Here is a 24,585-nt window from a genome sequence, read left to right as displayed (position 1 = left end):
AACCAGACAAAGATATAACAAAAAAGAAAATTATAGACCAATATCACTGATGAATATAGATGCAAAAATCCTCAACAAAATACTGGCAAACAGAATCCAATAGCACATTAAAAGGATCATACACCATGATCAAGTGGGATCTATCCAGGGTGCAAGGATTCTTCAATATACACAAATCAATCAATGTGATACACCACATTAACAAATTAAGGAATAAAAACCATACGACCATCTCAATAGATGCAGAAAAAGCTTTTGACAGAATTCAACATCCATTTATGATAAAAACTCTCCAGAAAATGGGCATAGAGGGAACCTACCTCAACATAATAAAGGCCATGTATGACAAACCCATAACCAGCATCATACTCAATGGTGAAAAACTGAAAGCATTTCCACTAAGATCAGGAACAAGACAAGGATGTCCACTGTCGCCACTCTTATTCAACATAGTTTTGGAAGTCCTAGACACAGCAATCAGAGAAGAAAATGAAATAAAAGGACTCCAAATTGGAATAGAAGAAGTAAATTGTCACTGTTTGCCAATGACATGATACTATACATAGAAAATCCTAAAGATGCCACCAGAAAACTACTAGAGCTAATCAATGAATTTCATAAGGTTGCAGGATACAAAATTAATGCACAGAAATCGCTGGCATTCCTATAACCAACAATGAAAAATCTGAAAGAGAAATTAAGGAAACACTCCCATTTACCATTGCAAGAAAAAGAATAAAATACCTAGGAATAAACCTGCCTAAGGAGGGGAAAGACTTGTACTCAGAAAACTATAAAACACTGATGAAAGGAATCAAAGATGGCATAAACAGGTGGAGAAATATACCATGTTCTTGGATTGGAAGAATCAATATTGTGAAAATGACTATACTACCCAAAGCTATCTACAGATTCAGTGCAATCTCTATCAAACTACCAATGGCATTCTTCACAGAATTAGAACCAAAAATCTTACAATTCATATGGAAACACAAAAGACCCCGAATAGCCAAAGCAATCTTGAGAAAGAAAAACGGAGCTGGAGGAATCAGGCTCCCTGACTTCAGACTATACTACAAAGCTACAGTAATCAAGATAGTGTGGTACTGGCAGAAAAACAGAAATATAGATCAATGGTACAGGATAGAATGCCCAGAGATAAACCCACACACATATGAGCACCTAATTTATGACTAAGGAGGCAAGAACATACAATGGAGAAAAGACAGCCTCTTCAGTAAGTGGTGCTGGGAAAACTGGACAGCTACATGTAAAAGAATGAAATTAGAACACTACCTAATACCATACACAAAAATAAACTCAAAATGGATTAAAGACTTAAATGTAAGACCAGACACTATAAAACTTTTAGAGGAAAACATAGGAAAAACACACTTTGACATAAACCACAGCAAGATCATTTTTGACCCACTTCCTAGAGTAACAGAAATAAAAACAAAAATAAACAAATGGGACTTAATTAAACTTAAAAGCTTTTGCACAGCAAAGGAAACCATAAACAAGACAAAAAGACAACCCTTAGAATGGGAGAAAATATTTGCCAGTGGAACAACAGACAAAGGATTAATCTCCAAAATATACAAACAGCTCGTGGAGCTCAATATCAAAAAAACAAACAATCCAGTTAAAAAATGGGCAGAAGATATAAATAGACATTTCACCAAGGAAGACATACAGATGGCCAAGAGGCATATGAAAAGATGCTCAACATCACTAATTATTAGAGAAATGCAAATCAGAACTACAATGAGGTATCACCTCACACCAGTTAGAATGGGCATCATCAGAAAATCTACAAACAACAAATGCTGGAGAGGGTGTGGATAAAAGGGAACCCTCTTGCACTGTTGGTGGGAATGTAAATTGATACAGCCACTATGGAGAACAGTATGGAGGGTCCTTAAAAAACTAAAAATAGAATTACCATATGACCCAGCAATCCCACTACTGGGCATATACTCATAGAAAACCATAATTCAAAAAGAGACATGCACCACATTGTTCATTGCAGCACTATTTACAATAGCCAGGACATGGAACCAATCTAAATGTCCATCGACAGATGAATGGATAAAGAAGATGTGGCACATATATACAATGGAATATTACTCAGCCATAAAAAGAAATGAAATTGAACTATTTGTAGTGAGGTGGATGCACCTAGAGTCTGTCATACAGAGTGAAGTAAGTCAGAAAAAGAAAAATAGATACTGTATGCTAACACATATATATGGAATCTAAAAAAAAAAAAAAATGATACTGATGAACCTAGTTGCAGGGCAGGAATAAAGAGGTAGACATAGGGAATGGACTTGATGACATGGGGTGGGAGGGCGAAGCTGGGCAGAAGTGAGAGTAGCATCGATGTATATACACTACCGAATGTAAAATAGTTGGCTGGTGGGAAGCAGCAGCATAGCACAGGGAGGTCGGCTTGGTGCTTTGCGATGACCTAGAGGTGCTGGATATGGAGGATGGGAGGGAGGCTTAAGAGGGAGGGGATATGGGGACATGTGTATGCATATGGCTGATTCGCTTTGTTGTGCAACAGAAACTAACACGGTATTGTGAAGCAATTATACTCCAATAAAGATCTATTTAAAAATATAGTAAAAAAAAGATGAATAAATTCTGGAAACCTAATGTACAGCATAGTGATTATAGTTAATAATGCTGTATTATATACTTGAAAGTTGCTAAGTGAGTAGATATTAAATGTTCTTACCATAAAAAAGAAATGGCAATTATGTAACCATGTATGATAACTATGTAATGCAGGTATTAGCTAACTCTGTGGTGGTAATCATTTTGCAGTATATAAATGTATCAAATCAACACATTGTACACCTTAAACTTACACAGTGTTACATGTCAATTATATCTCAGTAAAGCTAGTGGAAAAAAGAGAAAATTATGAGAATGAAGATACATCCAAATGACGGGGGGTACCCAGAAAGGAGACAGCAGTAATGATAAAGAAAAACATAATATGTATGGTCGAAACAGAACATGAACTTTTGTTGATGTTGGTAAGTACTGTGATCTTCAATAATTATCATAATGAGGATAAATTTACTCAGCACTCTTTAATTAATAATGGCTTGTTCACAGTCATGGTCTTAAAAATATTTATAGAGAATCAAAGAATATATAATGGCAAAAAAAGTTTATTCTCAAACAAATTATTTGGAAAAATATGGAAATATGTCAAACTCTTACCAGATATTTGGTAGTCTATTCCAACTCTAAAACTTGCTTATATTTTTGTTTATCAGCTGTTTATAAACAAGACAGACCATGTAAACATTAGATTGATCTTCAGACTAGATGAATACTTTTATAGCCCTTAAAAGTCATGAAGACAGTGGTCAGAGAAAACTGTATTTACTTGGATTTTGAAAATCAAATGAAAATTCACTAGACTAGTATCTTGAACATACAAGACAGAACATTCAGTTCTATTTTTTTAAAAATATTTATTTTATTTATTTAGGTTGAGCCGGGTCTTAGTTGCGGCACGCAGGCTCTTTAGTTGCGGCATGCAGGCTCTTTAGTTGGCGCCATGCAGGCTTCTTAGTTGGCATGTGGACTCAGTTGTGGCATGCATGCGGGATATAGTTCCCCAACCAGGGATTGAACCCAGGCCCCCTGCATTGGGAGCACGGAGTCTTACCCACTGGACCACCAGGGAGGTCCCCATTTACTTCTATTCTGAAGTGCTAAAAGGAATAGTTGTGTCTATTATGTTTTCAAGTAAATGAGAGTTACTCTTCATAAGGAAAGATGCGGAGGGGCTCAAGTAATGGAAATGATATGATAATGGTTGAAATTCATCAATATTTTGCAGAAGCACTTTTTTAAAAATTCCAAAGTAAACAAAATGTGATTTATTTATCCCAAAGGGTTTATAAGAAATTAAACAAAATAATTGGAAAGCATGGACAAAATGAACCAATAAATCTAACAGATAAAGCAGACACTAAACAGTATTATTTTAGTTTCTATGTTGGATGTGACAAACACTAATTAGTTGATAATTACTGTGCACTACTATTATAATGTGAAACCCTCTGAGCAATTTTGAACTTTCTTGCCAACTGAAAATTATCTATCAGTGATATTTTTCACCAAATAAATCTCTTTGGGATGATTGTAAAATGTCCTTTAGCAACATTTGTGGTCTGTCATATGACTGAAAGGTGATGATAAAGGGCTGCATGCCCTCTTTATGAACATTAACAAGTAGGCAGCATATGTATAACGTGCTCTTATTTCCTCATTCTCATCAAAGAAAAAAGCTGCATTTACGGTCCCTGAGGCTACTGCCAATTTTGAATATTTTATAATAGTAATAGGTTTTCTTTTTGCATTTGAAGTATTGTGCATACATGCCAACTCCTTTTAATATAATTGTAATGAGATGATCTGCCTATCGTAAAATAGTGCAAGTCCTGGAACATTGCTACAACAACATTTTAAAGAACCTAAAATATATTTTCAAATCCATGGGAAGGAAGCCTGCATAAATAAAATGCAAACAATTTGATCAAACATCTACCAAAGCTCAGTAGTTCATTTTAAATTACAAGTTACACAGACATTTTTAAAACATTTTAGAAAAAAAATGAGATATTATAGGCTTCTGATTTGGGTGTGTATGAAAGATATATTCTTTTGTGTATTTACATTTATTCAGTAAAGAATTTCAAGGAAATCAAGTAAAAATAAGTCAAACCTAAAAAAATTATAAAATCAAGGGATGTCATTGTTAGAAATTATTTTGAGATCAGAAATAAATTGTAAAAACTTCTCATGGTATCAAAGGTAGCAATCTGGTAACAGGAGAGAGAAGTTTTGAAAAACCGTAATGATAGGCTCTTTTATTATTTGCTTATGCATTTAAACATAGGGAATGAATCACATACATTAGAAAAAAACATTAGAAAATGTGAATGTCTTTCTATTTTGATTGCATTATTCACTACATAAGAAAATTTTAAATGCTGAGAAATAGTGTACTTCATATATTAAAATGTTTATGATTTTTTCTCAAATGTGACTACAGTCTAAAAATTCTTAAAAGTATCAGTTATAAGTTGTAAAACTAAACTATTTTAAACTATTCATAATAAAAAACAAAATTCATTCAACCCTGGTGTTCTCTCTAAAGCAAATTATAACAAAATTATTGACTTACAAAGAGATAATCTTAAAAGTGTCCAACATTTTAGGATAAAAAATATTTTTGGTAGATAATTAATTCAACCAATAGATTATTTTCTGCTTTTTGTGTGTGTGATACTTATGTTACTTGCTGATTTTTAAAAATTGTGATTTGCAGTAATTTCTTTAGATAAATATTCCTATCCATGCCTAATCTTTTTTTTTTTTAATTTATTTTATTTATTTATGGCTGTGTTGGGTCTTCGTTTCTGTGCGAGGGTTTTCTCTAGTTGTGGCAAGCGGGGGCCACTCTTCATCACGGTGCGCGGGCCTCTCACCATCGCGGCCTCCCTCCCTGCGGAGCACAGGCTCCAGACGCGCAGGCTCAGCAATTGTGGCTCACGGGCCCAGCCGCTCCGCGGCATGTGGGATCTTCCCAGCCCAGGGCTCGAACCCGTGTCCCCTGCATTGGCAGGCAGATTCTCAACCACTGTGCCACCAGGGAAGCCCCCATGCCTAATCTTGTGTTCAAAATTTTATATTTATCTTAAAAAGATCAATCTCTAAACTTTATAAGCTTCAGGCACTATAATACCATCACCTGGTTGTAATTTCAATGCTAACAAGTAAAAAATGAAAATTGCTGCTCACAACTTGTGCTTGCTTTAATCATGAAGTAACATTTTACAGACAAAGCATGCAAACTAACTGTTGGCTATGGAACAGAAGTCAGTGCAGGATATAAACCCTGAGAGAGCAAAGATATATATGATTCTCGCCCTAGAAGCACTTTCTGGACAATGGCAAAAGGAAGTGGAGCCCAGTGTATGGCAGTCTTACTCAGGAGGGGATGATTAAAGTTTGAGGCTGCAGAGGGGGGCTGTAATTTTCAGGACAGGAATCAGATAGGAGGCCAACTGTTCAAGCTATGCATTCATAGGATGAGAACAGCAGAGAATTGGAAAACTGAAAACCAAGTGGAAATTCCATTGGTCATAAATTTAGGGGAGATGTAGGAATTCCAAAATAATTAGAGTGGAGAGACCACTAAACTCTCAGAGCATTCAGTTGAGACAGCAGAAAAACCATGCCTGGGGAGAAGAGTACTCTAGCCTTAGAATATGGGCTTCTTTTTTTTTTTTTTTTAATTATTAGCACCTTTAATTATTATTTATTTATTTATTTATTTATTTTGGCTGTGTTGGGTCTTCGTTTCTGTGCGAGGGCTTCCTCTAGTTGCGGCAAGCGGGGGCCACTCTTCATTGCGGTGCGCGGGCCTCTCACTATCGTGGCCTCTCGTTGCGGAGCACAGGCTCCAGACGCTCAGGCTCAGTAGTTGTGGCTCACGGGCCTAGTTGCTCCGCGGCATGTGGGATCTTCCCAGACCAGGGCTCAAACACGTGCCCCCTGCATTAGCAGGCAGATTCTCAACCTCTGCGCCACCAGGGAAGCCCTATGGGCTTCTTTTTAGATTCATACTTTAAAAATCTTTTTAAAAAGCCTCAAAAGGACAATTTAACCTGCTATTAAATTAGCTTCCTGCCAAAATAAGATGCAACACCATTCACAATCATCATGTAGTATCCATAATGTTCAACATCCAATCAAAAATGAAGAAGCAGAAAAACATGAGCTTTAACAGGAAAACAGTCAATAGTACAGATTCAAAGAATACAGAAATTACTGAATTAGCGGATTAAATCTTTAAAACAGTAATTATAAGTATGTTTAAGGATCTGTGAAAAAGATAAAACTATTAAGGAAAAAGAAAGATGGAGAATATTAATTGAGAAATAGAAACTATAGGAAAGATCCAAATGAAATTCTAGAAATGAGAATTAAGATATCTGAAAATAATCAGTGCCTAGGATTTAAAAACTGGTGGTGCAGAAGAAATGATTATAAACTTGTGGACAAGTAAGAAGAGACCATGCAAACTAAATCACAGAGATAAAAGGCTGAAAAACAACAAACTGTCAGAGACCTGTTGAAAAATATCAAACAATCATATACATATGTAATTAGAGACCCAGAAGGAGAGGCGATAGATATTGTGTTAAGAAAATTCATTGCAAATCTGACAAATTTTTCAAATTTCATGAAAAATAACCCCCCAGATCCAAGAAGCTCAGTGAACCTATAGGAGAATAAAAACAACAAAAAAAATTAATAGACATATCACACACAAACACCTGAAAATCAAAGAGAAAGAAAAAATCTTACAAGTAGCAGAGGAAAAATAAACACATAACATTGACAGGAACACAGGTAAGGATAAAAGCTGATTTCTTGTTAAGAATACTGTAATCCAGATGGCAATGGAAGTGCATCATTAAAGTGCAGAAAGGAAAAAAAAGGAAACTGCCAACCTAGAATTCTATATTCAGCTAAACTATTCTTCAGAAATTACGGTGAAATAATGACATTTTAGGAAAACGAAAACTGAAAGAATGTGTCCGCAGCAGACTAACCATGTAAGAAGTAGTAAAGGAGGTTATTCAAGCCAAAGAAAGATGACACTATATGAATATTGAGGTCTACGCAAGGGAAAAATACAGCATCAGAAATGATAAATGTGTGGTAAAATAAGGTATTTTTCTTGTTTTTAAAAACTTTTACAAAATGTTTTAAAGTAAATTAATAATATTGTATTGTGAAGTCCATAACATATGCAGACATAAAATGAATGCTTAAATTAGCACAAAATATAAAAGAGTGGTAAATAGAATTATGCCATTGTAAGGTTATTAAACTGTATGTAAAGTGGTATATATTTATTCATGATAGACATCCTTGACATCTTTGAGCCTCACAAGGCTCCAAAGGCCTAGCCTTGAGGTCCCCTACTCTCTCACCCAGTAGAAAAATCTCCCCGCCTGGTTGGTTTCCTTATCAGCTGGACCACTTGCACCCTACCAAGTCGTAACCTAATAAGTTTCATTTCTCTGCCAGCCCACAAAATTATTCAACCAAGCCAGTCACATTCTCCTGCAGGAGCCAAGTGTCATCCACTCTCTTGTCGCCACAAAGCCATGGCCCGCGCTGGTTCACTCTGCTCCTGAGTGCAGTCCCTTGCAGCCCTGTGTGGCTTGCAGTGTTCACCTCCCCTGAGGCTATGCGTATATGTAACTAAAAATTTCTTGCCAGTCTTATATGTCCAGTATTTAGGTTTAATGTGTTTGGCCATCTTGTACTATTTAGGGCAGGGGATCCCTCATATGCTATGGTAAAAAATATTTGAATATTTGATTGATGCAAAGAAGACAGGGAAAGAAGAAAAAAAGGAATATATTGGACAGATTACAAGAAAACAGCAAGATAGTAGAACTAAATGCACTCAAATCAATTACAGTAAAGATAAATTGATCAAATCTTTGGTTTAAAGATATACAATGTTGGATTTGATTAAAAGCAAGAAAGAATTGCATACTTCTTACAAGGGATATATTTTAATAAAATGTCACTGATAGGTTAAGAGTTAAAAGGAATAAAAAAAGGTAGACAAACATTAATCATAAGAAAACTCGAGTGGCCATGTAAATAATATCAAAATATATTTCAAAATAAATTATATTATCAGAGATAAAGAGGGATATTATATACATTACGATGAATGAATCAATGCATCAGGAGACTTAACAATCTTAAAGATGTATGTGTTTAATAATATGCCTTTAAAATAATGAAGCAGTAAATGACAGAATTTAAATGAGTAAAAGACAAACCCAGAGCCGTTTATGGAGATTTTAATATTCTTCTGTTAATATTTGAAAGAAAAAAATATAGCCAAAAAAAGAAAAAAAAAAAGTAAGTGTATAGAATATCTGAAATAAAACAATCCACTTTAGAACTGCAGAATTCACTTTTTTTCAAGTGTACATGGAACATTCACCTTGATGGACCCTATGCTGGGTCATAAACTGCCTAAAATTTCAGAAGACTGTAATATTAAAGAGTATGTTCTATGACCACAGTTGAATTAAATTAAAAATAACAAAAAGCTGTGGGAAATATCAAATGTTTGGAAATAAAAAAATATATACTTCTAAATAACCAGTGGATCAAACATGATATCACAAGTGAAAGTGAAAATATTTTGGACTAAATGATAATGGAAACCTGTCAAAATTTTGTTGGGATATAGATTAAAAAGAGCGTATGGGGAAATTTATATCTCTAAATGTTGTATTATAAACCAACAAAGTTTTTTAAGTCAGTGGTCTAAGTTTCTACCTTAAGTTAGAGAAAGAAGAACAAATTAAAAAGTAATTTAGTAAAATGAAGAAAAGAATAAAAAGTAGAGATCAATGAACTAGAAAACAAACAATAGAGAAAATCAATGAAATCTGAAGTAATTTTTTGAAAACATCAATAAAATTGTCACTCCTGACTAAAATGATCAAGAAAAAAGAATACCCAAAAGATAAACATCAGAAATTAAAAAGGCAGCAAAACTGGGACCCTAAATTTATAAAATACTTAATATAGATTATTATGAAAAATTTATGCCAATAAATGTGACAATTCAGATGAAATGAACAAGTACAAAATTGACACAAGAATAAATAAAAATTAGAATAGCTTCATATTTGTAAAAGTAATCATATACATGATTAAAAACTTCCCCAAAAGAAACCTTCAGGCCCAGATGGATTCCCTGGTGAATTCTATTAAACATGTAAGAAAGAAAAGAAAAAAAAAAAAAACACCTTAAACCCTACATCACATCATATACAAAAATTAATTCAAAATAAATCATACAACTAAGCATAAAAGCTCTAATTACAAAGCCTTTAAGGAAAAAATGGGGAAAATGCCTTCCTGACCTTGAGGTAGGCAAATATTTTTTAGGAATCAAAATCACAAATAATAAAAAAAAATTATAAATTACATTTCATCAAACCGTCAACAAAAGTATCACTAAAACTAAATAAGCAATTAACTGAAATAAAATATTTGTAATGCCTATAAATGACAAAGGATTTGTTTTCAGAAAAATATAAACCACTCCTACGAACAACCTCATATAAAAAAAGGCCAAAGACTTAAAAAGACATTTCAGGAAGGAAGATGTATGTGGAGCAAATAAGCATAAGTGCTCACCAATAATAGTGATTTAGGAAATGCAAACTAAAGCCACATGACATACTATATTGGTGGTTAAAATAAAAAAGATTGACAGCATTCAGTACTGATAAGAATGAAAAAGAACCAGGAATCGTACACTGCTGGTGGAAGTGTAAAATGGTACAGCCGTTTTGATAGAAAGTTTGGCATTTTCTTATAAAGTTAAACATACACTTCTGCTATTACTCAGAAATTCCATACTAGGCATTTACCCAAGAAAACTCCAAACATATATTCACCAAAGGACATAACAGTAATGTTCATAGCAGTCTTATTGAAAGTAGACCAAACCTGGATGCAACCTAAATGCTTTTCAATCAGAAAAACATATAAACTAAATGTGGTATACTTATACAATGAAATAGTACTTAATCACACAGTGGCATCAATACAACTTAAAAACAATAAGCAAGGTACCAAAAAAGTACAAATTGTGTGATTCCATTTATATGAAATTTTGTAACAGGTAAGTCTGGTGTAAATTAGAATAGTAGTTCATACAGGTGGAGTGGAGGTTGCCTGGGGAGGGAATTTCATGGGTTGATGGAAATACTTTGTTTTCGTGGTATCTATGTGGGGTACATGGATGCGTGCTTGTAAATTGCATCAAGATATTACATTTAAGATCTGTGCATTTCACTGTTGTAAATTACACCTCATTAAAAAGTGTTGCTCATTTTATAGGTCAGTAATTTTCTGATTTTCAAAAAATTTTAATCAATAATTCTGAAAGTAAAATCTCCACAGTCTCTGAAGATAAGATGGTTTTTAGTGCAGTTAAATTTCCTTGGCATTGTCTTAAGTGCTTCATAGGAAAAGTTTATGATCTTGAGAGTATATGTGGTTTTTGCTCTATAGTGTTGTCTGATTTGTTGAAACATTCACAACACGTTTATTTAGTTGTCCATTAGGGTAATGCAGTGTTCCACTTTGAGGAATGATTTTATACTGCTCTGGACCCAGCAATTATCACAATTCTAAACAAACATGCTCTGTTGGCTTAATCCCCAATTCTAATACAGTGCTACACTAGAAATGACTATATGGTGTGTAAGCTTAATATTCATTCCATCACTTTGTGGCACTTGAGCTTCATGCATTTGGAGGCGCCTTTCTGATGTCAAATGTATTTTTAGTTTTCCCAAGCAGCCGTTGCTTGGAGGACTGGCAAAAGGAAGCTATTCTGACAATTTGGCTGAACTCATGGAAATTTCAGCCTTGTCCAGATGGTGAGTCTCAGCTGTTGTGTGAAACAGGTAAAGGCACCATTTTAAATGCTGTTGGCAGTTTTCCTGAGCCTTGACAACAGGTGTTCCAGATTTCCTTTTTCTAAAATGTCCTCCAAAATTGCAAATTATAAGGCATTATGTTTGTTTTGAAAACAAAGGAACCTTTTCCCACCAGAGTGATAAGCGATTGTGATTACTTTAATCATATTGTCAGAACTCTACCTCTAAATTCTATATGATTGAGGTAAGGTGCAATTTGATTTATTTTTTCACTAAGATATAGCTATGCAAGGAATATGGAAAGTACAATTCATTATTATGATAGAACTGTCAAAAATGATAGACCCTTGGCATGCAATGCAATGGCAAGAGAGGGACATTTATGGACTGTATCCACAAAGTGCTTTGGTCAGGCTCAGAGGGACTTTTGTGTATGCGTGTTGACATCACAGCCAAGCACTGAGCTATGTCAATTTTGCACAATTGATTTGTATTTGTCATTTTAATCACCAAAATTACCAGCCCTATTCCAGTTATCTGGGTCATTAAAGTGACGGAATTAGATTGACTACTCTTGATCTGATTGCTCACTAGGAAATTGATCTTCAAAGAGACAATCCAGGCTACTGTGACAACAGACCATGATAATGGGATGCTAAACAGCTGTGAATTGGGAGTTGTTCCCAAGAGGCTAGAGTTTTTGCTCAGGAAAGAGTCAGGGGACTTTTGAAACGCCTCATGGAAATTAACAAACTAAGAATTTGCCACTTTTATGGAATCATTGCTTAATACAACAAACTAGCTAAATACTTGAATAAAAATGTGAACAATCCAATCTCAGACCTTTTATTTTTAATTTTCTTCTTTATTAGACTCACTATTTTGTGGAGTTCAAATAAAGTTTCAAGAAAATATTTCTTAGGCTACTAGCTGATTTTTACTTTCAAACTCAAGGAAGCCAGGGGAAAAAAAGACAATAAAATATAATCCAACAGATGGAGTGACTTAAAAGGAAGCTCTTGGGAGAAGTATTTTCCAGGTTTGAAGGATGTACTTACTAATAATAAATCTTTATTTCTTGTTGATTTCTCTCAAACTGCCTTTTTTCCCATATTCTCATATACCTCTTCACTGCTGGCTTGCTGTGTACATCCTCTAAATTACCCTGGTATATATGCTGTTTCTCTTTCTGAAACAATCCATCTGCCATAATTGTCTGGAAATTTCATCTGCTAGCACAGTTGTTATTTGTCTCTCACCCTCTTCACCTTGGCTGTTCTTGCGTGTGGATATGGATGCTTTACTGCTGTGCTTCTATCTTTAGGGACAAATAGGCAGTATCCCTCTGGTGTTGAATCATGTGCATCTCATGCCACCTGTTCACTACTTCAACACATAATTATTGAGCCTTCCTACAGTCTATGAGTTAGAGTCATATATAAAACTCTCTTCATTAAGTGACCATTATTATTTTTTCTTCTAACCAGGAAGCAGAAGACCTTTTCTTGGAGAACTTAGTTCCAGCTCAGACCAAGGCTTCATTTCAGACTGCAGCTCGCAGCCAGCTGTAGTTCATTTTAGTTATCCATGCTGGAAGACTACATGCTTCTTTTGGAGTTAAAAACGTTCTGACAGATGCCATTCCTTGTCTCTACCTGAGTACTGAAGCAGATATATATATATATATACAGTGGCATAAGGCAAATATATACCAAAATAGAACTTTTTTTTTTAAACAGATGAAGTAGATATTGTGATATGTCTTATATCTGCAGCTCAGTGGGATATAGCCAGATTTACCTACTCAGTGCAAGGGCAGAGGCAATCTCTGTAAAATGTGTAGGGAGGAGGATCCAGCAGAGTAGTTCTTCTTGTGGAGAGAGGAAGGGGCGGGAATATACATGCCCAGTGTATCAGATTGAGTTGCTCCTTGTCCCTTGGTGACAGTTTGTTGAAGGGACTGGGAATGAGGACAGGCAGGTTAGAGGAACTTCCACTGAAGTAAACTTGAAGAGTAGGGAAGAAACACTTCTTCCTCCAACAGAAATTGGACAACCACTTTCCCTCTCAACCTCAGTAGGGGAGGAGGAGCTTCCACTGAATTTATGCATATTTTCCTTCCTAGACACTAGTCTTTTCTTCTTCAGCTTCCATTTAGAGTTAGACATTAATTCCATAAATCCACTCTCCAGAAGTGGTATATAAGCCAAGACATAATCATCAAAGGAGCTAGGATTGTGAGCCAGGATTAGAGCTATCTGGGCAGATGAAGGAGAAAGTGCAAGGGGTCCATAAAGGGAGATCAGTGTGGTTAAAGTTAAGAGAGCAGAGTTGGGCAGGGGCCATCTCATTAGTCTTATAAGTTGAAGTAAGAATTGGGTTTTGTTCTACTTAGAATATGAAGCCATAGGAGCTCATAAACAAATGCCAAATCTAAGGATAAATTTGCTATATTGCAGATGGATTAAAGAGAGGACAGTGGGCATAGAGGCTATTGTAGGAGTCTTGGTGAGCAGTGGATAGCTTGGACTAGGGTTGTATCAGTACCGAAGTGGTGGATTAGGGGTAGATTTTAAAAGTAGAACAGATTAGAAGATGGATTAGATACAGGATATGGGAGAAAAAAGAGGATTCAAAAATATACCCCAGGTTTTTGGTTAAAAAAACCGAGTAGATGGTGGAGTTATTTACTGAGATGAGAAAGACTTATGGGAGGATAGGTGTTTTAGTGTTGTTGTTTCCTTCCTTCCTTCCTTCCTTCCTTCCTTTCTTTTTCTTTCCTCTCTCTCTCTCTCCCTCCCTCCCTCCCTCCTCCCTCCCTTCCTTCCTTCCTTCCTTCCTGTTTTTCTCTCTGTCTTTCTGTCTTTCTTCCCTCCCTTCCTTCCTTCCTTTCTTTCTTCTTTCTCTTTTTCAGAGAACCTAGAACGAACTCTCACTCTCTTTCAGGTTCACTTCAAAATATTCAAATGGAGATTGGCTTGGCAGTTTGATGTATAAGTCTGGAACTCTGGGAAGAGTTAGGGCAGGAGACATCAACTGGAGAGTCATCAGTATGCTGATATTTAAAGCCAAGTGATTGAACTAGATTTCAAAGGCAGAGGGTTTAAATATCCAGGAAAAGAGAACACAGGTCAGAAGTCTGGGTATTTCAGTATCTAGCTACTTGCCCTAGAGTGGTCTAACATATTTGAAATCCTTTGTCCCGCTCTATTTTATTAGTTTAATATCTGCATCTTTGATGGTATTTGCTCAATTATCATGCAAAAAGAAACTCTTAATGGTAGAAAAGGGAAGCTTCTGTTGACACATTTGAATCAAGGTATGTTAGAAACCTCATTCCTCACAATTGTTGAATTGCATTTAACTGTGTAGGTAATGTCCAAATCCTCAGGTATTTTTTTACATTTATTATATTAGAAAGTATTCTGTTCAAAAATTGAAAAAAATTCAAGCAAAGTAAATAATTGTTAGTACCATCTGGGGGATGATTTTTCCAACCAGTTCCCTGGAGAGCTTAGCAATCATTCTTCCTGTTTATTGAATCAGCCAAATAATATAATCATAACCATATCCTAAGGGGATTTCTGCAACTTGAATCCACTATAATATCCTGGATAGGGAAATGAATATTCACCAGCTTTAGTAAGGATTAGCTATACCTCCTTCTGTTTTGGGTAAAACTTAAGCTTGAATTTAAATGATAATTTACCAGTTTTCATTCTCAGAAGATTCTAAAATGAAACAACAACAACAAAAAAACTCTTATAATACAAGTTAGTTTGAAAGAAAATCTGCCTTTCAAAAAAAGGATGTAGTTAGGTAGCTTTCTTTCTGTCTATATTGTTTTCCTTAAAAGTTCATTTAAGTTGTTATACTGATCAGAAATGTGATTTTCAGTTTAAGAAGGGACCTTTGGTTATTGTGGAAATAGTAGGAAACATTATTCCTGGATGCTGTTCTGTAAGGGCACATGTCACTGGCTTGGATGTCTAGGTTTCTGGTTGTGGGCATGAAATCAGAACTAACAAAATCTATGTCTTATGGCACATTATTCAACTTCTTTAAAATTTGGTATTTCCATCTGTGAAATGTAGATGGTCATTTTTTAAATGCCTTTGTTCGTGGCATTAACATTTTAACAACTTTTAACTTGTGAGGGATACTATTCCTAAATCTAATACAATAAGCGAACTGATCTAGTATATTCCTGGCTACTAGTGCTGGGTATGTGCCTGATAATCTATCAGATGCTTTCCACATAATATTTCAATGAATAACTCTAAGAACCCTGTGCTTTAAGTATTATTATTCTCATTTTAAATTCGAGAAAACTGAAGCTCAAAGAATTTAAGTACCTTACCCAATACTGTACAGTAAATATTGGGTTGGCCAAAAAGTTCGTTTGGTTAATGAATACATTGTTCAATAAAGTTCTTGGTGAAAGTGAAACTTTTATTTTTACTTAAAACCAAATGAACTTTTTGTCCAACCCCACAATTTCTAGATTTACATAACTCCAGCTCTATACACTGTCTCTTACCATATTTCTACTTGAGTCCCAAAGAACAAAGATTATTTTTGGTGGTGGTTGTTTTTTAAGACCTATTTAAGGTTTTATTTTATTTTACTTTATATTTTATTTTGTTAACACTTAATGGGAGATCTACCCTCTTAACAAATTTTTAAGTGCGCAGTATACAGTATGGTTAACTATAGACACAATGCTGTACGACAGATCTCTAGAATTTATTCATTTTGCATAACTAAATCTTTTTTTAGACTTTAAGACCTATAGAGCTATATTTTCAGACACTTGGTAATATATTTAAAATTAAAAACTGATTTCTTCTCTCAAATGTCTCATTGGCTTCAGTTTTTCATTAAATGAAATAAAAACGTGGTCCAAAAATATACAAATATGGTGCTTTAAGTGGTTAATGTTAGTCTATTACACTCCATTTCTCCAATTTCAGGAAAGCAGAACTGTATGTGCATGAAACTAAGTTTTCATGAGATAAGACAAATAAGATTTCCAAGGAGATTTTGATAAATTCCTGTTTCTCAAGTTGAACTCTGAAGACAATCAACATGACCATTTTCCAGCAAAATTCTATCAGATCAATCCAGTTAGAATTAGTGGTGGAAGCAGGCTGCAATCTGAATTTTAAACAGGCTACATCCTCCTCATCTAATTCCTGTCTCTAGAAAATTGCATGAATGTTAAATTTTGAGCCACTGGCCTAAATCTGATGCGGAAAACTCAGGTAGGAAAAAAAAGTTCAAAGTCAGTGAATTAGGAGAAAATTTCAAATAAAAGATGCTTTTGTGGAATCCGTTGAATTTCCCATGAAGTATAGTATACACAGTTTTGAATGTACTAACCTGTAATGTTAATAGGTATGGAAAACTATATCACAATATACAGTGTTTGGTTCTAAAGTGTTTCTTGTTTCGAACAACTCAGTGCATTACCCTTTCTATTGTGTTCATCTCCATCTTAGATTTTCTTTTCTTCTGATTCTTGCCTGAATAACTTCTTCATTTTTTTTTCCCTCTAAGATGTTTAAGAAAACCTCGCCACCCACTTCCAGGTGACTTGAAAGATGTGATTCACTTTTCTTTGAATGGTGGGAGAAAAATGTTAAAGTCTTCTATTCTTGTGTCCTTTAGTTTATACCAATCTGCACAGATTCTGTTTTTAAAATATAACTTACTTTTTAGATTAATTTTAGATATACAGAAAAGTTGGGAATATACTAAAGAGTTCCCATATGCCCAATACCCAGTTTACTTTATTATTAACACCTAACATTAACATGGTACATTTGTCACAATTATTAAAGCAATATTGATACATCATTATGACTAAAGTATGTACTTTATTCAATTATGGAGCCCACACTTAAGGACAGGAGAATTATACTCCACTTTCTTGAGTCAGAGTATTCTCATAAATTATTTAGAATTCTGCATGGGAGGTTTGTCTCTTCTCTCTCATTTATACATTTATTCAGACATTTATATTAAGTGGCCTCATTGATATTTTTATACTTCGAGTTATAATCAAATATCATTTTATATATTTTGTTGCTCAAATGTTCCAGCTTTGGCCACTGGGAACTCTTTCAGGTTTTTCCTTTGTCCCTTTATCATCTTTAACATACCCCCATCATTGTGGGTGTGGTGTGGTGTGGTATGGTGTGTGTGTGTGTGTTTGTTTCTTTGAGCACTTCCTTACTTTCTGGCACTACAAGATGCTCCAGGCTTATTTTGTATCATTTCTGCTCTAGTCCTGAATTACCAATTTTATTGAGTTCAGATTTATTATTGATCATAGGCTCCTTTCATTTGATTGTATCCATTCCCTGTTGGCATTAGATTCTCAGTGATTGTAATGACAAACTGAAGAATAATACAACTCTTGTGGTCCCATGCCAAGTAAGTGTATTTTTGTGTTTTGAAATTTAAATGCGTGTATATTTTGACCTTGTTGTATCTCAGAGACAACCATAAAGATAGTATTAGTTAATAGATTTAGCAAATTAAATAATAGACCCTAACTTCTTATTAGTTACAACAAAATTCTGGTCATTTTAAAGAAAATTTATTGGAAAGAATAAATCATAGGTAGGTGATATATAACCACAGAGATTTTTAAAGTTCATATGAAAAAGAATATTTACAGATGCTCTGTGCTGATTATGATGATTTATATCAACTTAAGTATAAGTATTTAAGTGTATATGCATACCTTTAAATAATACCAATTTAAGCTCTATTTATTTGTCCATTATAACAAAAAAGGAAGTAAATTTAATCTTTAATAGTTTATATTCTATTTCACATTTTGTTAGCATTTTTGGTTAATATACCTGAATAGTATTAATAGAAAAGTAAGAGTATATCTTGTACTGCATTTGTATGGTCAACCTACAGTATTTGGGGATACTTAGTAACATACAACATTTGTATTGTGTTTTATAAATTACATTTCATAGTCCTTATTCATTTGAGCCTCAATTTTAAAAATAATGTGAAATTAAAGAAAAATTTTTAAAAATTCTGTTTGAGATTTTCTAAACTTGGAAATTGGTATAGAAAAGATAAGGAATATTTTGGCTCAGAAAGAGGGATTTTTCCATTGCAGACTATGTCTATTTTTCTTCTGTAGGAACAGAAAAGCAAAATCCATACTAAAAATATTAGAACTAGGCAATAAGTCTATTTTGGTTTAAAATGTGTCATGAATCAAAGAAAATTTTGTACTAGCCAGAACAACCTTGCTAAAGAAATGTTCTGATTACATGAGATAGAACAATTATGTCAATAGTAATTATATACCTACTCCTCCCACTGATTTTTTCCCACTGAGAAGTAATTGACATATAATATTCATGTTTCTAAAATGTAAAATTCAGTGCTTTTCAGTATGTTCACAAAGTAGTCTAATCACCTTCAGTATCTAATTCCAGAACCTTTCATAACCCCCAAAGACACCCTTACCCATTAGCTGTTACTAAACATTTTACCCTCCCCATACCCCTGGCAACCACTAACCTACCCTCTGTCTCCATGCATTTACCTATTCTGGGCATTTAATATATATAAACCAAATCATACAATATGTGGCCTTTTGCATCTGTTTCTTTCACTCAACATAATGTTTTTAAAGTTAATCTATCCTTTTTATGACTGAATAGTATTTCATTGTGTGGATATGCCACTCTTTTCTGTTCATCAGTTGATGGACATTTGTTCTTTCTCACTTTTTGGCTGTTATGAATAATGTTGATAAGAATATTCATGAACAAATTTTCTGTGAATGTTTGCTTTCAATTCACTTGAACATATAGCTAGGAGTAGAATTGCTGGTTAGTGTGATAACTCTATGTATAATTCCTTGAGGAACTATCAAACTGCTTTTTAAAGCAGCTACACAGTGTTACAATTTGATCAGCAATATTTGAGGATTCCAGTTTCTCCACATCCTCATCAACACTTAAACTTTTGTATTTATTTCCCATATATATATTTTTCCATGTAATCATACTAGTGAATGTAAGGTGGTATCACGTTGTGGTTTTGAGTTGCATTCTCTAACAGCTAATGATGTTGAGCATCTTTTCATGTGCTTATTGACTATTTGTATGTATTCTTTGGAGAAATGTCTATTGAACACTTTTCACTTTTTATTTGTGTTATTTTGTCTTTTTATTGTTGAGTTGCAATAGTTCTTTGTATATTCTGGTTATTAGACCCCTCTAAAATATATGATTTGCAAATACTTTCCCATTCTATAGATTGTCTTTTTCATTTCTTTTCTTCTTGGTTTTGAGGTAACATTGCTTTATAACATTGTGTAAGTTTCATGTGTACAGCATTATACTTCAACTTTAGTACACTATAGTGTGCTCACCACCAAAAGATTAGTTTCCATCCATCACCATAAGTTTGACCCCCTTTACCCATTTCACCATCCCTCCAACCTTCTGGTGACTACTACTCTGTTCTCTGTATCTATGTGTTTGTTTTTGTTTGGTTTAATTTGTTTATTTTGTTTGTTTTTTATAATCCATATATGAGTGAAATTATACAGTATTTGTCTTTCTTTGTCTGACTTATTTCACTTAGCATAATACCCTCAAGGTCCATCCATGTTGTCACAATGGCAAGGTTTCATCTATTTTTATAGCTGACTAGTATTCCAATTATAAATATACACTACATATTTATTCATCCATCCTTCAATGGACACTTTAGTTGTTTCCACATCTTGGCTATTGTAAATGATGCTGCAATGAACTTAGAGGTACATATATCTTTTCCAATTAGTGTTTTTGTAATCTTCAGATAAATACACAGGAGCAGAATAGCTGGAACATATGGCAGTTCTATTCTTAATTTTTTGAGGACTCTTCATACTGTTTTCTATAGTGGCTGTACCATTTTACATTTCTAACAACAGTGTATGAGGGTTTCCTTTTCTCCACCTCTTCACCAACTCCTGTTATTTCTTGCCTTTTTGATAATAGCTATTCTAACAGGTGTGAGGTTAGAATGGGGTTTTAATTTTCATTTCCCTGTTGATTAGTGATGTTGAGCATCTTTTCATATGCCTGTTGGCCATTTGTATATCTTCTTTGGATAAATGTTTATTCAGCTCCTCTGCTCATTTTTTAATCAGGTTGTTTGTTTTTGCTGTTGAGTTGTATGAGTTCTTTATATATTTTGAATATTAACTCCTTATCAGATACATGATTTGCAAATTATCTTTTCCTATTTGGTAGGTTGTCTTTTCATTCTGTTGATGGTTTCCTTTACTGTGCAGAGCTTTTTAGTTTGATGTAGTTCCATTTGTTTATTTTTGCTTCTGTTTCCTTGTCTGAGGAGACATATACAGAAAGATATTGCTAAGACCAATATCAAAGAGTGTGCTATGTTTTCTATTTGGAGTTTTATGGTTTCAGGTCTTGCATTTAAGTGTTTAATCCATTTTGAGTTGATTTTTGTGTATGGGTGTAAGACAGTGGTCTAGTTTCATTCTTTTGCATGTGGCTGTCTAGTTTTTCCAATACTGTTTATTGAAGAGAGCGATTTTAGGATTTTGGCTTCTATTTTTGTGAAAAATGTCATTGGGATTTTGATAGGAATTGCATTGAATCTTTAGATTGCTTTAGATAATATTGCTATTTTAACAATGTTAAGTCTTCCAGTACATGTACTTGGAGAATCTTATCATTTTCTTGTGTCGTTGTCAATTTATTTCAACAATGTCTTACAGTTTTCAGTGTACAGGTCTTTTACTTCTTTGGTGAATTTCATTCCTAAGTATTTTATTCTTGTGATATAAATGGGATTGTTTTCATAAATTCTTTTTCTTCTAGTTTGTTGTTAGTGTATAGAAATGCAACAATTTTTGTACATTGATTTCATACCCTGTAATTTTACTGAATTTGTCTATTATTTTTAGTAGTTGTTTTGTAGAGTCTTTAGGGTTTTCTGTATATACAATCATGTCATCTGAAAATTGTGACAGTTTTACTTTTTCTTTTCCAATTTGGATACTGTTTATTGCCTTTTCTTGCCTAATAGCTTTGGCTAAAACTTGCAATACCATGTTGAATAAAATTGGTGAGAGTGGGCTTCAGTGTCTTGTCCTGATCTCAGAGGAAAAGCTTTCAGCTTTTCACTATTGAGTGTAATGTTAGATGTAGATTTGTCATACATAACCTTTATTATGTTGAGGTATGTTCCTTCTATACCCATTTTATTGATAATTTTTATCATAACTAGGTGTCAGATCTTTTCAAATGCTTTTTATGCATCTATTGAGATATGACTTTTAATCCTTCATTTTGTTAATGTGCTGTATCACATTGATTGATTTGTGGATGTTGAACCATCCTTGAATTCCTGGAATAAATCCCAATTGATCATGGTGTATGATCCTTTTAATGAATTGTTGTATTTGGTTTGCTAGTATTTTGTTGAGAATTTTAGCATCTATATTCATCAGAGATATTGGCTTGTAATTAATCATTTTTGGGCTGTCCTTGTCTGGTTTTGTTATCAGGGTAATGTCAGCCTTGTAAAGTGAGTTACGAAGTATTCCCACCTCTTCAATTTTTGGAAGAGTTTGAGAAGAATAGGTATTAAATCTATTTTAAATGTTTGGTAGAATTTACCTGTAGAGCTATCTGGTCCTGAACTTTTTTGGCTGTCTTTTTTAATTACTGTTTTATCTCCTTATTAGTGATCAGTCTATTCAGATTTTTTATTTATTCATGATTCAGTCTTGGAAGGTTGTATGATTCTAAGAATTTGCCCATTTCTTCTAGGTTTTACAATTTGTTGGTATATAGCTGTTTATAATATTCTCTTATAGTCCATTGTATTTCAGTGGTATTTGTTATTTCTCGTGTTTTTTGTTTTTTCTTTTTTTCTGATTCCATTTATCAGCACCTTCGCTCTTTTTTTCTTAGTGAGTTTAGCTAAAGGTTTGTCAGTTTGGTTTATCTGTTCAAAGAACCAACTCTTAGTTTTATTGATCTTTTCTATTGTGTGTTTAGTCTCTATTCTGTTTATATTTGCTCTGATCTCTATTATTTCCTTCCTTCTTCTCACTTTGGGATTCATTTATTCTTTTTCTAATTCCATTAGATTTAAGTTTAGATTGTTTATCTGAGTTTTTTTTTTTAATTTCTTGAAGTAGGCCTGTATTGCTATAAACTTTCCCCTTTGTACTGCTTTTGCTGCATCTCATAGATTTGTTATGTCAAATTTTTTATTCTCATTTGTCTTTAGGTATTTTTTGATTTCTTCTTTATTTGTTGATACAATAGTTGTTCAGTCTCCACATATTTGTGATTTTTTCCAGCTTTCTTCTTGTAGTTGATTTCTAATTTCATGCCATTTTGATCAGAAAAGATGCTTGATACGATTTCAGTCATCTTAGTTTTTTTTTGGGGGGGCTGCGTCAGGTCTTCGTTGTGGCATGTGGGGTCTTTGCTGAGGCGTGTGGGATCTTTTTTCATTGCAGCGCAGGCTATTCATTGTGGCACGCAGGCTTCTCTCTAGTTTTGGTGTGCAGGTTTTCTCTCTCTAGTTGTGGAGCATGGGCTCTAGGGCGTGTGGGCTCTGTAGTTGTGGGGTGCAGGGTCCAGAGCACATGGGCTCTGTAATTTGTGGCACATGGGCTCTCTCACTGAAGCGCACGAGCTCAGTAGTTGTGGCACATGGGCTTAGTTGCCCCACAGCATGTGGGATCTTAGTTCCCTGACCAGGGATTGAACCCACGTCCCCTGCATTGGAAGGTGGATTCTCTACCACTGGACCACCAGGGAAGTCCCTCAGTCATCTTAGATTTATTGAGACTTGTTTTGTGTCTCAACATACATTCTATCCTGTTCTATCCTGAGAATGTTCAGTGTGTGCTAGAGAAGAATGTTTATTTTGCTGCATGGATGGACTGTTCTGTATAAATCTATCAAGTCCATCTCGTCAAATGTTTCATTTAAATCTGCTGTTTCCTTATTGACTGTCTGTCTGGGTGATTTATCCATTGACGTAAGTGGGTTTTTAAGTCCCCTACTATTATTGTGTTGCTGTCCATTTCTCCCTTTAGGTCTGTTGATCATTGCTTTATATATTTCAGTGCTCCTATGTTGGGTGTATGTATATTAATAGCTGTTATGATTTTTTGATGAATTGTCCCTTTTATCATCATATAATGTCCATCTCTGCCTCTTGTTACCCTTTTTGGCTTGAAGTCTGTTTTGTATGATATGACTATGGCTACACCTGCTTACCTGTAGCTGCCATTTGCTTGGAGTATCATCTTCTTGCCCTTCACTTTGAGCCTGTGTTTGTCTTTAGAGCTGAGGTGAGTTTCCAGGAAACAGCATAATGTTCAGTCTTGTTTTTTAATCCATCCAGTCACTCTGTGTATTTTGATTGGTGAATTCAACACATTTCTATTTAGGGTGATTATTGATAGATGAGGACTTAGTACTGCCATTTTATCTTCTGGTTTCTGGTTATTCTATATCTCCATTGTTTTCCCCTTGTGTTTCTGTCTGCCATTTTAGTTTGGTGGTTTTCTATGATGTTTTTCTCACTTTCCTCCTTTTGATGTTTCACGTCTCTGCTCTAGATTTATGTCTTGTGGTTACCATGAGATTTATGTAAAATGTCTCATAAATATATCAGTCCTTTTTCTGCTGATAGCGTCCTATCTTCATATGCCTATATTGGTTCCATTCTTTTTCTCTTCCCCCTTTATTTTTTGTTGTCTCAAATTATCCTTTTGTAAGTTGTGAGCTTGTTACCAAATTGAAGTAGCTATAGTAATTTTTTACTGCATTTTCCCCTATAACCATTATGACATCATAAAGTGTTTAAAAACCTACTGATAAGAGAGTTGAAATTTTCTGATTCTTTCTATATAAGAGCTCCTTTCATCATTTGTTAAGCAGGTCTAGTGTTGATGAACTCCCTCAGCTTTTGCTTCTCTGATAAAGCTTTTATTTCTCGTTCATATCTGAAG

General features: G+C 34.3%; 2 long non-coding RNA genes across 5 annotated transcripts in view; one reads left to right on the top strand and one right to left on the bottom strand.

Annotated features, from left to right (window-relative positions):
• LOC309628087 overlaps window positions 1-24,585 on the top strand; it is a 483,589-nt gene that overhangs the window by 262,015 nt on the left and 196,989 nt on the right. The gene's annotated exons all lie outside the window — the stretch shown is intronic.
• On the bottom strand, window positions 1,304-13,222 carry LOC309628119. The gene is made up of 2 exons (XR_014244180.1): window positions 5,701-13,222; window positions 1,304-5,394 (listed from the first exon to the last, which is right to left on the bottom strand). It is a non-coding gene; the product is annotated as an uncharacterized lncRNA (long non-coding RNA).

The sequence above is a fragment of the Balaenoptera borealis genome, assembly GCF_965194805.1.
Source record: "Balaenoptera borealis genome assembly, chromosome: 4".
In the NCBI taxonomy this organism is placed as follows: Eukaryota; Metazoa; Chordata; class Mammalia; order Artiodactyla; family Balaenopteridae; genus Balaenoptera; species Balaenoptera borealis.
The sequence above is the reverse complement of the archived record's forward strand: the minus strand, read 5'-3'. Positions and strand labels throughout refer to the sequence as shown.